Source organism: Triticum aestivum, chromosome 2B (genome assembly GCF_018294505.1).
Source record: "Triticum aestivum cultivar Chinese Spring chromosome 2B, IWGSC CS RefSeq v2.1, whole genome shotgun sequence".
Lineage (NCBI taxonomy): Eukaryota > Viridiplantae > Streptophyta > Magnoliopsida > Poales > Poaceae > Triticum > Triticum aestivum.
In genome coordinates, this window is record NC_057798.1 from 594,376,723 (window position 1) to 594,387,150 (window position 10,428).

The 10,428-nt window shown below is 49.2% G+C and overlaps 1 long non-coding RNA gene across 1 annotated transcript; it reads left to right on the forward strand.

Annotated features, from left to right (window-relative positions):
- The first annotated feature begins 281 nt into the window (after positions 1-281).
- On the forward strand, positions 282-1,221 carry LOC123041742 (uncharacterized). Its single transcript, XR_006418629.1, has 3 exons — positions 282-471; positions 556-631; positions 1,071-1,221. It is a non-coding gene; the product is annotated as an uncharacterized lncRNA (long non-coding RNA).
- Positions 1,222-10,428: the final 9,207 nt, after the last annotated feature.

Sequence of the window (10,428 nt, forward strand, 5' to 3'; positions counted from 1 at the left end):
TCACAAGCATTTGATCTCTACTGGAATATTAGTGTTTTTTATGGGAGGAATATCACAATAGTAGTGCATTTTCCTGCTGTTTTATGGGAAGCCTCCTCCCATTATCACAATATCACAATACTGTAGCCATTAAAGCTTGTTCATCCAGAAATTTTACATTACATACATTGTGCTATATATAGTGGCCGTTCAAACTTGTTAAACAACCTTCTGTTGTTGTTCCTGTAATCTCTGATTTGTAGCATTGTTGGTTTTGCTCTTTTTTTGTCTTAAAACTTGATGGGCCAAAGATCCTTTGTTTGTATGTTATCATCACTATGATCTTCAGTTTTCCATACACTGTGATCTTCAGTTTTTCATTGCGTGTTTTTTCTGCAGTTTGCTTGGTGTGTGGACAGGGCCAAAGGACAAGATGCTTCAATCCGGCGAGGACAGAGCCAAATGACCAAAGTTTGTTCATCTGTTGCCAAGGTGACCCCTCTCCTCCTCCTCTCTATTTTTTGTTCATTTTCTCATATGATCTGATGCGTGCTCTCTTGCTTGGTGTGTGTGCAGTTTGGTACCATCCCGTGGGGAGGGCCAGGGACAAGCTGCTCCGATCCGGCGAGGATGCCCACCATCTATTGTTAAGGTGATCTCTCTCTCTCTCTCATATATATATATATATATATATATATATACATATCCTGTTATGATAATTCTCAGCCCCGCCCCGCCGTTAAGCTATGCATTCAGAAGAAACATTCTATAGTAAAGTATGGGGTTGTTGATTAAACTGCTACTGTGTTCACTTCAATGAGAAAAATTGTAGTTAATTCAGGTTGTGAACATTTCTTAGGAGTTATATTAAGACACATACTGTATGAGAAAAACTGCTGCTGTTGTGTTCACTTCAATGAGAAAAACTGCTGCTGTGTTCACTTCAATGAGAAAAACTGCTGCTGTGTTCACTTCAATGAGAAAAACTGCTGCTGTGTTCACTTCAACTGAGTTACTCCTTTTTTGAATGGAATGTTCATAATATATTGTCTCTAGTTTTTCTAATTTTTATCAGCTGATTCATGTAACAGGGCGTCCGTGGAAGGCCCAGTCCTGACTCTCCAGTGAGCCGGCATTTGATCGCTATTGAAGGAGCTACATGTAGAAGAAGAAAATACTTGTAGAGCTTGTAACTGATTCCCATAGTTGTAGAGCTTGTATCAGCTAAGCTTGTATTACGTGTAACTTGTAGAACTTGTAAATGCTACAGCTTGTAGGACTTGTCATTTGTAGAGCTTGTAAATAAGCTTGTATATGCTACAGCTTGTAGGACGTGTCATTTGTAGAGCTTGTATTGAATCTGGCTATTGTTATTTGAAGTATCTTGTGTGTTTTTCCTTGCCAATTTAACTACTAGTTATTTTCTTATTGCCAAATTGAAATATGAAGAATCTGGGCCTAATAGCTAGGACCCACTTATCAGAACCTGACAAGTGGGATCTGTTTGACTAGTGGACCCATTTTATAAAAAAAAACTAAAACTGTTGTACAAAAAGGCCATGACCCATAAAATAAAAAGGCCAAATTGTTGGGCTAGGCCCATGTAGCTAGAGAAAATTAATAGAGAAAATATACAGTAAAAAGGCCGAATTGTTGGGCTCGGCCCATGTAGAAAATCGAATTGGACCGGGCTGAATCTTGTGCCACATCAGCTTGCCACGCTGGATGCCTACGTGGCCTGGGGGAGGTTGCTAGTGACCAAAATGCCACAAAAAAAGGTCGCTATAGTCAGTTTATGACGTCCAGCTTTTGACCTTCTGTTTTTGGTCACAAAAAGGTCGTAAATGGAAATTTGTGACCTTTCAGTGACCAATAGTGGTGGTCACAAGTTGACATATTTCTTGTAGTGGACGCACAGATCGGGACCCCCTACCCGAGATCCGCCGGTTTTGACACCGACATTGGTCCTTTCATTGAGAGTTCCTCTGTGTCGTCGCTTAGAGGATTGATGGCATCTTCAATCGCCAACAAAACCGTCCAGGGCGAGACTTTTCCCCCTGGACAGATCTTTGTGTTCAGCGGCTTCGCACTTCGGGCCAATTCGCTTGGTCATCTGGAGCATATCGACAGCTATGCCCCTGGCCACCAGGTCAGGTTCGGAAACATGAACTATACGGCGGACATTCACGGAGACTTGATCTTTGATGGATTCGGACCGGCACCAGGAGTGTCGGACAGTTACGACATGCACGGCCTAGACCTGCTGGCGAACAATGCTCGAGATATCATCCCCGCAGTTGCCCCGGATCTAAATCCGAAATAGGTTGCGTTGCCTAAGGACTGAGGGCTGGACTCCGCCCCACAGGCCGCATACTCATCGGCAATGGAGCCGAACATGGGTCTCACCTTTGTTGAGGCCTGTAACCTCGTACCCCCGGACTCGTATTCGGTTGTTGGTCCCGGTCCGCATACCCTCGAGCCAGGTCGGGCTTCGGTAATGGAGTTTACCGCTGCGGATATCTTTCAGCACTCGCCCTTTGGCGACATGCTGAACTCGTTAAACTCTCTCTTTTTCAGGAGGCTCTAGGTCGAACGATGTTCGGCTTGAGTGGGAAGCAGGTGATGAAGGAATTCGTTGCCCACCCACCACCCACTTCATTGCCACGATCGATGATTTAACCGACGTGCTTGACTTCGACTCCATAGACATCGACGGTATGGATGATGATGCAAGAGAAGCTTCAGAATCTCGGGGGTGCGGGACCACTACCTTGTCACACGATATATACATGGTGGATACGCCCAAGAAGGACGACGATGACAGTCCGGAGGATAAAACACCCGGCCAAAAGCCAAAACAGCAGCGCAGACGTCGCTTAAAGTCTAGCAACAGCAAAAATAGCGACAAGAGCGCAAGAAGGATTGACATACCAGTAAGTCCCGAAGGCAGTAACAACCACATGGACCCAGTGATGGAGCAGGATGATCCAGGTCATGCCAAACCGAGGTCGGAGCAAACACCCGATCAAAATGATCAGGAGGGACGAGCTCATGAAACCGCCCCAGAACAGGAACACAGCCCGGATGACAATGCATTCATCATTCCGGACGAACAAGTGGAACGAGACAACCTCCACCGAAAGCTTATGGCCACATCAAGAAGTCTAAAGAAGCAGAAGCAAAAGCTCAAAGCCGCACAGGAAAAGCTCAGTCGAAGATGGAATAAAGTGCTAGACACCAAAGAAAGAAATGGCGACGATCGCCATACGAAAAGCTATCCAAAGCGCAAGCTACTGCCAGAATTCGACGACGAGGCCGTTCCTCCAAAGAATAATACGACCAGGAGACCAGATGTACCGCTCCACAACCGCAACAGAATGGCTACTGACCCCGCTCACGATCTGCGTGAGCATCTGGATAAGAAAGACGGTGCACCGAGGTCCATCTATGGATCTAAAGGACACACCCCGACGAGGGACTATGGTCACGCAAATGCTCATACAAGCCAATTACCAGTTCAGAATAAACTCCGGACACAACAACAGCCGACTGCATGCCACAACGCGTCCAGATACAGAGGGGCTGCTCACCCCCTATGCTTCATCAAAGAAGTACTGGACCACGAATTCCCACAAGGCTTTAAACCTATGAACATAGAGGCATACGACGGAATGACAGACCCAGGGGTTTGGATCGAGGATTTTATCCTGCATATTCACCTGGCTCGTGGGGATGATCTCCACGCCATCAAAAACCTTCCCCTCAAGCTGAAGGGACCAGCTCGACACTGGTTGAAAAGCCTCCCCGAAAACTCAATTGGGAGTTGGGAGGAACTCGAAGATGCTTTCAGGGCCAATTTTCAAGGGACTTATGTCCGGCCTCCGGATGCAGACGATCTAAGTCACATAATCCAACAGCCCGGAGAGTCCACCCGCAAGGTTTGGAATAGATTCCTCACTAAGAAGAATCAAATTGTCGACTGTCCGGACGTCGAAGCCTTAGCGGCATTCAAACACAGCATTCGTGACAAATGGCTCGCCAGACACCTCGGCCAAGAAAAGCCAAGGACAATGACAGCCTTAACAAGCCTTATGACCCGCTTTTGCGCGGGTGAAGATAGCTGGCTAGCCCGTAAAGGCACCAGCGACCCTAGTACATCCGAAGTAAGGGATGGCAATGGGAAGCCACGACGTCATAAAAACAAACGCAAAACAAGGAAGAGAGTCCGGACAACACAACGGTCAATGCCGGATTCCGGGGCTCTCGACCTGATCAACAAAATAAGCCATTTAAAGGCAGTAAAGAGGGACCGTCTGGTCTAAACAGAGTCCTGGACAGACTATGCCAAATTCACGGCACCCCGGAGAAACCTGCGAACCACACCCATAGAGAGTGATGGGTCTTCAAGCAGGCCGGCAAATTAAATGCCGAACACAAAGGGAGGGAAACACCAAGTGAAGACGACTACGAGCCTCGCTAGCCGAACACTGGGGGACAGAAAAAATTCCTGCTAGAGGTTAAAACAGTAAACATGATCCACGCGACTCACACATTCACGAGAAGGCATGAACGCGTGCTCAGAGACGCGCACGCTGTAGAGCCCATCGTACCCACATATGACTACTCGATGTCTCATCCGATCACTTTCAATCACATGGACGGCCGAACTAGTATTCGGCACGGAGGATCACATGCCTTGGTGCTTGACCCAATAATCGACGGATACCGTCCCACCCGTGTCCTCATGGACGGCGGCAGTAGTCTCAAGTAAATATAGGAGGACACTGTCCGCAGGATGGGGATAAACCCATCCAGAATCAGCCAAAGCAATACCACCTTTGAAGGGGTGATACCAGGCATTGAAGCCTACGACAGGGGCTCCGTCGTACTGAAGGTAACATTTGGCCCCCCAGGCAACTCCAGAAGCGAAGAACTACTCTTCACCGTTGCACCCTTCCAAAGCGGCTATCATGCACTGCTCGGAAGACCGGCCTTCGCCCGCTTCAATGCATTGCCGCACTATGGCTACCTTACACTAAAGATGCCCGGTACCCGTGGCATCATTACAGTTAGCGGAATCATAGAGTGCTCTTCATGCGCAGAGGAACACGCAACGGCCCTGGTGGCTGGACTATAAGCGGCCTCCAATATCAGAAAACATGACTGGTCATTAAGACCACAGACACGGTTAGACGAGTCCGGTGGCTCGGATAAAATTCAACCGGGCACCGTATATATAATCCCATAGTGGAAACCAGGGGCTATAAAAATTTAATACAGCCCAACACTTGGCTCAACCTTATTGGCAGGCTAACATCTTACACTTTTACTATCCATCGCATACTTACGTTGTACTCTCCTATGAGTTTTCCTTTTTTTCCACACACAACGCTCGTGTGATACCCTTACAAGATACGGCACATCGGAGACAAAGGCGCAAACGTGCAGCAGGGCCCCGTTCAACAGGTTTCTTTTTAGATTAAGCCCCTGTGTAAACCTTTTCTATTGCCTCTTGTTGTTTAAACCATCCCATGGGTTCCATACCCATAGAGGATACTGTCATTATTGGCATTTCGCCACGATAGATTACCGCACATACCAGGAAACACAGGGTTCATAATGAATGGGCATACTTGAACCCAACTTCGGTCATAAAGTCGGAACACCTTCGATGTTCGGCGTCACGAGTTTGGCCTTATATGCATCAGCTCTGAATCATGTCTTTGGTCAAATGTTGGGTTTGCCCGGCTCCTGGGTTTGCCGCCTTATGTTCCGTTATTATCAGCTAAGGCAGGCCAAAGGAGAACTACTACGATTGTGCCCTGGTTATTCTGGATGAGCGCCTCAGTAGAGAAAGCCGAAAACGGACCGTCATGATACAGCGAGAGACTGCTCAACCACTCGAAGACTCACCGGAATCTTTAGGATTCCTCCACATTAACGAAGGGCCGTTTTTCAGCCACGTACACACTCGCCCGTATTCGGATGCACGCAACGGTACCAGGGGCTACATAGTAGCCCCACCATTAAACTCCTATGGCTAAGCGAAAGTGTTACAGCTATATAGTCGGGTTGCCTAGTTCGACGTGCGATCACCTCCTTAATGGACCAAGATGTTGGATCAAGTGTGATTTAGCATATTCTTCGCGAACAACCCCGCATTGTATGCGTGGGGGCTTAAGCCAACGCATGCTATCTTTCGGACTACTTACACATATAAGAATGGCCGCACGGGGGACACAATCATACTTCCAGGCAAAAGTATAAATACAACCTCATAATCAAAATAAATATTGTTTTTACAATGATTCAACTTATCAGTCAAAGAGGACATTCTTCGAGCACTGCGCCTCTATTAGGCGGGCACCTTCTGTGATCTGTGCCAAGTAGTGCTCGGCCGGATCCTGGCCGCCTGCCGGATCCTGGGTCGCTATAATAGTGGCCTCCATATCAGTCCAATAGGCTTTAACGCGGGCAAGAGACATCCGTGCACCCTCTATGCACGCTGACCTCCTCATGGCGTCAATCCATGACACGGACCCAAGGAATTGCTGCATTAATCCAAAATAACTGTCCGGCTTAGGCCCCTTCGGCCAAAGATGGTTTATTACAGACCGCATTGCAAGCCCGGGCAGCCTGTGGAGCTCCGCCACAACAGCCACTTTCTCATTTAGCGGCAGCGGGCGAGTGGGAGCATTGAACTGCGACCAGAAAAGCTTCTCCACTTCTTTATCACCTTGATCCTCGAAGAACTTGGCAGCGTCAGCTGTACTATTCGTCAAGTCCGCATATGCGTCTGCAGGACTCCAGCGCTCAGCCAGGGGAGCATACTTTCGATCCAAAAACTTCGTCCACAGTAGGTAGGAGCGCCCAGCCACGATTTTGTCGGCCTGTTGGAGCTCATCCCGCATACCTCGGATCTCGGTCCGCATCTCCTTGGTGGCATTAAGTGGCTTGTCCAGCTCGGCCGAACTAGCCTTATTCTCATTTTCAAGGAGTACATACCGGTCGGCGGCATTCTTCAACTCCTCGGCCATTTCGGCTATCTTTTCCTCGCTTCGGCGATGAGCAGCCTCTTCGGCTCTCTATTCTTCGGCCGCCTTTAGGGCAGCCGCATTGCTAGCCCGAGATTGTTCCTTGGCCTGAGCAAGTTCCGCCCTCAGGGCCTCCACGGCAGCATCACCATCTGCGGTGCAAACACAGGGCATTAACATTATGCCATTCTCGCATTTTCCTATACAATATAATAAGGGAAGCAGAGCACATACCGTGGGATTCTTCCAGCCGTTTGTTCACCAGCGTGATATCAGCATCAATAGATCCGATCTGCCTTCTTAGTTCGGCAACTTCAACAGACTGGTCGGCTACCGGATCCTTATATACCTGCGCACATATATAGCACAGCCATTAATATATGATCCCCGTTTGCCGCCTATGGCGGGCAACGAGAGTCTTAGGGGCTACTCTCCATAGGGAGCACACCTAGCGCGTGCTTCATAACCAAAAAATAATGCATTTTTTACTACATACCTCAAAGCCTTTGAGCAGGCTTGTAAATGCCTAATTCAAACCGCTGGTAGCGGATGAAGCCTTCGTGAGCACCGTGCTCATTAAAGAGCGGTGCTCCTCCAAGAGGGCGGCTCGCTCCAGAAAGCCTGTCAGTATGTCTGGTCGGACATCAAACTGTGTCGGACCCTTCTCATCGCCCCCCGTGGGAGCCAAATGCTTCGGGCTCCGGGTGACTGACGTGTTCACTTCTGGCTTCGGTAGATCCAGACTCCTCCGTGACGACACGTCCGTGTCGCCCGCTTCATGAGGCGGAAAGGTGGGTGGAGTCTCACTCTCCATCATCTCCGGACGAAGGTTCCTCGAAGACGAACTATGTTGAGAAGAGCTGCTCGCCGGACTACAAAAGACGAAGTCCCGGTTACGGATCTAAGAGTAACACCATACCTTCGAATTAATGAATAACTTATGGCTCCGTGGAGGGCTGGCCCGTTGGTGGGAACGACGCGATGATGGTGCCCGTCGCGGCAGAGACCCGTGGTGATACCTTCTTCCGTTGTTTGGGCGTCTCCGCCGCCAAGTCTTCGGAGGCTGCCCTCTTCTTCCCGCTTGGGGAGGAGACTTTAACCTCCCCCTCCTCACTATCTTCCATAGGAGAGGTAGCTATTCCCCCGGTCTGGATGCATAGTGTGTGAAGTTCGGCTTCACTACCCTTTCCTTCGCCTTTCCCTGAGGGGATTTTGCTGAGCACCCGGCCAAGAATCATGGCAATGTTTGGACTAGGTGAGCCTTCAGGATGTGGCGCCGGACACCTGATTCTCTCCGCCTTGTTGAGCCATTCCTGTCCATGGAGGGATTTTTCAGAATTACAATTATGATAAATATAAATGAAGTAACGGCTTTAAGGTTACTTACTTGGGCATCTAGCCAATTGCAGCTTAGGCCCGCATCCTCGGTGGTGTCCGGACACTTTACTTGTGGTCCAAAGAATAATTTACACATTCCTTCGAGCTTCAGGCCGAAGAAGTGCTTAATAGTCCGCGGACCCTCCAGATTAAACTCCCACATCCGGAGAGGCCGATGTTTGCACGACAGCATCCGCCAGATTAGCATCACTTGCATTATGCTGACAAGATTTATGTCTCTCTCAGTAAGCCCCGGATACGATTCTATAGTTCTGGTACATCGCCAGCAGGCCCATAATTCCGTCCTACGTCGGTCCAAGACGCTAACTGTGACGGAGGGCCCGAGCGGAACTCGGGGGCGGCTACCCACTTTGTATCTTTGGGAGCTATAACATAAAACCACCTCTGTTGCCATACATCGGATACTTCCGGAAAAGAGCCCTTTGGCCATGGGGCATCGGCGTTCTTGCTTATTATGGCACCTCCGCACTCCGCATGTCGCCCCTCGATCATCTTCGGATTCACATTGAAGGTCTTGAGCCATAAGCTGAAGTGTGGGTTGACGTGGAGAAAAGCCTCGCACACAATAATGAACGACGAGAAATGGAGGACGGCGTCTGGAGCCAGATCATGGAAATCCAAGCCATAGTAGAACCTAAGCCCCCTCACAAAGTGGTCGAGGGTGAGGCCTAGGCCTCGGAGGAAGTGAGGGACAAACACGACGCTCTTGTTGGGCTCTGGCGTGGGGATAACCTGCCCTGGAGCAGGAAGCCTGTGCTGGATATCGGCGGCCAGGTATCCGACTTCCCTAAGCTTAGCAATATCCTCCTCTTGGATCGAGGAGGCCACCAATCGGCCTTTTGCGTCGGATCCGGACATACTGGAGGATCTGCGGGGTCTGAGCTTAGGTTTTGAGTGCTGGAGTTCGAGGTGCGAGAAGGAGCAGGAGAGGTGGAAAAGAGGCGTAGGCCTCAGCCCCTTTATAAAGGTGATGAATATCAAGAGTCCTCAGCGTGACCACTTGAGACTTATCTAAAATACACGGAGTCATACCAACGGTCTCCATGGGGTCACACACGCCCATAGTGATGAAAGATCTCGTAATAAGAGGAACACAATCTCTGCTTTGGCAGGAAGTGCCAATAAAACCGCCTTGCAACGCGAGTCGAGGTGGAGCAGGAAACACCGGTTCGTGTTGGACCAGGCCATGATGCAAGGGCACGACGTACAAAGATTGCCACCAGAACGGATTTATGCTATGTTCCCTACAATGGTGTGTGAAGATCATCTTGCGGATCCGGACACGACCTACGTGTTCGATAATAACCTTGGAGTATTTGGAAGGAGGAACCCGCCTTGCAATGCCGAAGAGAAGACTGCGCGCCGGACTCATCATCATTGAAGCCTAGTTTAGGGGCTACTGAGGGAGTCATGGATTAGGGGGTATCCGGACAGCCGGACTGTATACATCGTCCGGACTATTGAAGCGTGAAGATACAAGACTCAAGACTTCGGCCCGTGTCTGGATGGGACTCTCCTTTGCGTGGAAGAAAAGCTTGGCGATCCGGATATTATATTTCTTTCATTGTAACTGACACCATGTAAACCCTAGCCCTCTCCGGTGTCTATATAAACCGGATAGGATGGTCCTTAGAAGGCCGATCACAATTATAATCATACCATCATAGGCTAGCTCTTAGGGTTTAGCCTCTATGATCTCGTGGTAGATCTACTCTTGTACTACTCATATCTTCAATATGAATCAAGCAGGAAGTAGGGTTTTACCTCCATCGAGAGGTCCTGAACCTGGGTAAACATTGTGTCCCTTGCTTCTTGTTACCATCAGCCTAAGATGCATAGATCGGGACCCCCTACCTGAGATCCGCCTGTTTTGACACCGACACCCCCCACTACACGGCACCCCCATTTCCTCCCCCCCTCCGGCAAAAATGACTAACTCCACATCACTAGAGCATCCACCGGCGTACATCACGTTGTCCGTACTTCATCGGCCTTTCTCCCCTCCCCTCTTGAAACC